Below are 3,434 nucleotides of genomic sequence, written 5' to 3' on the forward strand. Positions count from 1 at the left end.
GCCGCAGCCGCGCCCCCCGCGTCGAGCTCTCCACCCCCTGCCCCCGAGGTCTGAGACCTCCGATCTTGTATCTTTCTTTTGTCGCCACATTTCCCTTCCGCTTGTCTTCAAAATTAATAAAGTCGAACTTCTTATTGTGGATGGCCCTTCCTTCCCCCTGCTTCTTCTTTTCTGCCTTTCTTCTTGTAAAGAGTTGGTCTCTGACGTTTGCATCTTCCGATGGCAGCGTCCTGTCGAAGCACTTCCCTTGCCCCTGGGGGTCCCGCTGAAGTCAACTATCCAATGGCTAAAAAAGGAGGTCCTCTACCTGACGAAGAAATTGAAAAAGTCGAAGGGCGAGCTCTGCCAGGCGAAAAAATGCTATTCTGAGGCCGCCGCTGAGGCCGCCCACTTCAGGAGTCTCCAAGTGAAGGCAATCATGGACTACAGCCGGAGGAAGGCGAACTTTGCGAAGGAGCTCGAAGAATGCACGAAGAGCGCTAGCGATCGAACTTGGGCTCAAGAAGCCAGGATCAGCGCCCTTAAAGTGGAGCTGTCGGCTGCCAAGAGGAGGATCGGCCAGCTGGAAGGGAACTCACCCCGGCTCACAGCGCGGGATGAGCAGATATGGTCACAAAAAGTTTTCGACCTCCAGAAGCAGCTTCAAGATGCCGAGATGAGCCACGATGTGTAGCGGGCCAGCTGGCGCCGACAGGTAGAGGAGCACAAGGGGAGATTCCGTCGAGCGGCGGACGAGGTAGTCCGTCTCCAGAGGCAGTTGGTTACTAGGGCGCAGCTTGCTAACGCCCAAGATAACGAAGAGCTCCAAGCCCTGAGAGGCTCTGTCGAAGGGATTTCTGTCTCCCTTGGGGAGAAGACAGCAGAGCTTCAACAAGTAAAAATCCAACTGGGACTTGAGCGGAAGGCCGTCGCAGACGCAGAGGCGGAGTTCGAAGTTTTGCGGAAGTGGCATCGGGAAGCGGAGGCTGAGAGCCGGCGACTTCGTCAGGCGCTCCAGGATATGCTGCAAAAGAAGGAAGAACTAGAGGAAATGGTGGAGACCCTGAGGCAGTCCTGGTCGGGGGATGGAGGTGATCACCCTATGTTAGAGGGAGTAGGACCTCCTTAGAGTCCTTTTGTAGTCACCCCCTTTTTGTAGCTGCCCCCCTTTTCTTTTCTTGTCGTTTTGTCCCTCTTTTTCTGGCCGTCCTGGCCCTGTAGTACATATATCGGAAATGAGAAAAAGGCATTTTGTGTTACATTGTCCGCGCGTAGCACTAATATTATCGTTCGCTGACCCTTTCTCGTTGTTTGGCCTGTTTGGCTTAGAGGTCGTCGTGGGAAAGAGCTCTTCCCTTCCATCCGATCTCGTCATGTGGCCGAGCCTCGCCACCGTTTTTAACCCTTACTGGCGAAGTGGCGGATGGAGCCCGGCTTTCTTAGGAGCCCGGGCGAAGTCTTTCTTGGGGGCGGAACCCGGCTCCCGTAGGAGTCCGGGTAAAGTTTATCGTGGCGGCGGAACCCGGCTCCGTAGGAGTCCGGGTGAAGCTTTCCTGGTGGCGGAACCTGGCTCCCGTAGGAGTCCGGGTGAAGTTTACCTTGGCGGCGGAACCCGGCTCCCGTAGGAGTCCGGGTGAAGCTATACCTGGCGGCGGAACCCGGCTCCCGTAGGAGTCCGGGTGAAGCTTTACCTGACGGCGAACCCAGCTCCCGTAGGAGTCCGGGTGAAGTTTACCTTGGCGGCGGAACCCGGCTCCCGTAGGAGTCCGGGTGAAGCTTTACCTGGCGGCGGAACCCGGCTCCCGTAGGAGTCCGGGTGAAGTTTACCTTTGCGGCGGAACCCGGCTCCCGTAGGAGTTCGGGTCTTCCATTTTGCTTGAGCCGGCGTGAGGTTCTCGATATCAGCCTGGCTTGTGGGGGCGCGTTAGGGCGCTGTAAGGCCTCTCCCCCCTCCGGTCTAAAAGAATCGGGCCTTCAACTTTGCTCATGTCAGGACGAGGTTCTCCTCCTGTTCCTGACATGGCTATGGGGGCACATTAGGGCGTTGCAAGGCCTCTCCCCCCATCCGGTCTAAAAGAACCGGGCCTTTGACTTTGCTCAAGTTAGGGCGAGGTTTTCCTCCTGTCCCTAACAGGGCTGTGGGGGCACATTAGGGCGTTATAAGGCCCTCCCCCCATCCGGTCTAAAAGAACCGGGCCTTTGACTTTGCTCAAGTTAGGGCGAGGTTCTCCTCCTGTCCCTAACAGGCTGTGGGGGCACATTAGGGCGTTGTAAGGCCTCTCCCCCCATCCGGTCTAAAAGAACCGGGCCTTTGACTTTGCTCATGTCAGGACGAGGTTCTCCTCTTGTTCCTGACATGGCCGTTGTTTTTTGGAGAGGTCATATCCAGTCATAATACATCCGCGTTAAGCAGGAGGAGTGCGTTAGCTAGAAAAAAAGTAAATTCAAAATGAAACAGTAAGCAATACATTTACAGTTCTCCCGCTCCTCCTTGAGGCCCTCCGGCGATGGAGTCGATGGTCCCGATAGGAGGATGGTCCCCGGGCTGCTCCTCCCTCTTCTGTGGTTCGGGCGGTGGGAGGGCCCTTGGCGGTCTCCTCTACCCTCAGGCCTGCGGCGGATGAATCTGTCGAGCCGACCTCGCCGGATGAGCTCCTCGATCTCGTCCTGGAGCTGAATGCACTCTTCGTGTCGTGGCCGTGGTCGCGGTGGTAGAGGCAGAACTTGTTGGGGTTGCGCTTCCCGGGGTGCGTGCGCATCCTCTCCGGCCTAGGGATCAGCTCCCTGACCTCCATCAGTACCTGGGCCTTCGAGGCGTTGAGGGGGGCGTAGCTGCGGAACTTCCCTGACGGGGAACCCCATCGAAACCTGTTGTCCGGGCTTCTCTGCCTGCATGCCCGGGGTGGAGTATGGGCGCGCTTGTGCCCAAGAGGGGATCGGGAGCGAGGCCGGGCTTCCCTTGGCCTCTTCTCAACTGCGGGCTTGCCAGAATCTCCCGCTGGCGCTCCCTCGCAGTCTCTTCATCCTTCATTTTGAAGGCCTCTTCCGCTCGGGCGTATCCTTCAGCCCGAGCCAACAGATCAGCAAAATCCCTGGGGTACTTCTTCTCCAGGGAGTACAAGAGATCGTTCTTCTGAAGGCCACCTTTCAGGGCGGCCATGGCAACCGACTGGTCCAAGTTCGGACCTCCAACGCCGCGATGTTGAAGCGGTTGATGTAGGCCCGGATGGACTCCCCTTCCCTCTGCTTGATGTTGATGAGGGACTCCGAACCTTTTCGGGGACGTCGGCTGCTGACAAAATGGGCCACGAATTGGTGGTCATTTGGTCAAAGGAGAAGATGGTACCCGGCTTCAGTGCCGAGTATCAGTTTCTTGCTGCTCCCTTCAAAGTAGACGAGAAAGCCCGGCACAAGATGGCGTCGGGGGCACCATGAAGCAGCATCATCATTCGGAA

Source organism: Elaeis guineensis, chromosome 9, assembly GCF_000442705.2.
Source record: "Elaeis guineensis isolate ETL-2024a chromosome 9, EG11, whole genome shotgun sequence".
NCBI lineage: Eukaryota > Viridiplantae > Streptophyta > Magnoliopsida > Arecales > Arecaceae > Elaeis > Elaeis guineensis.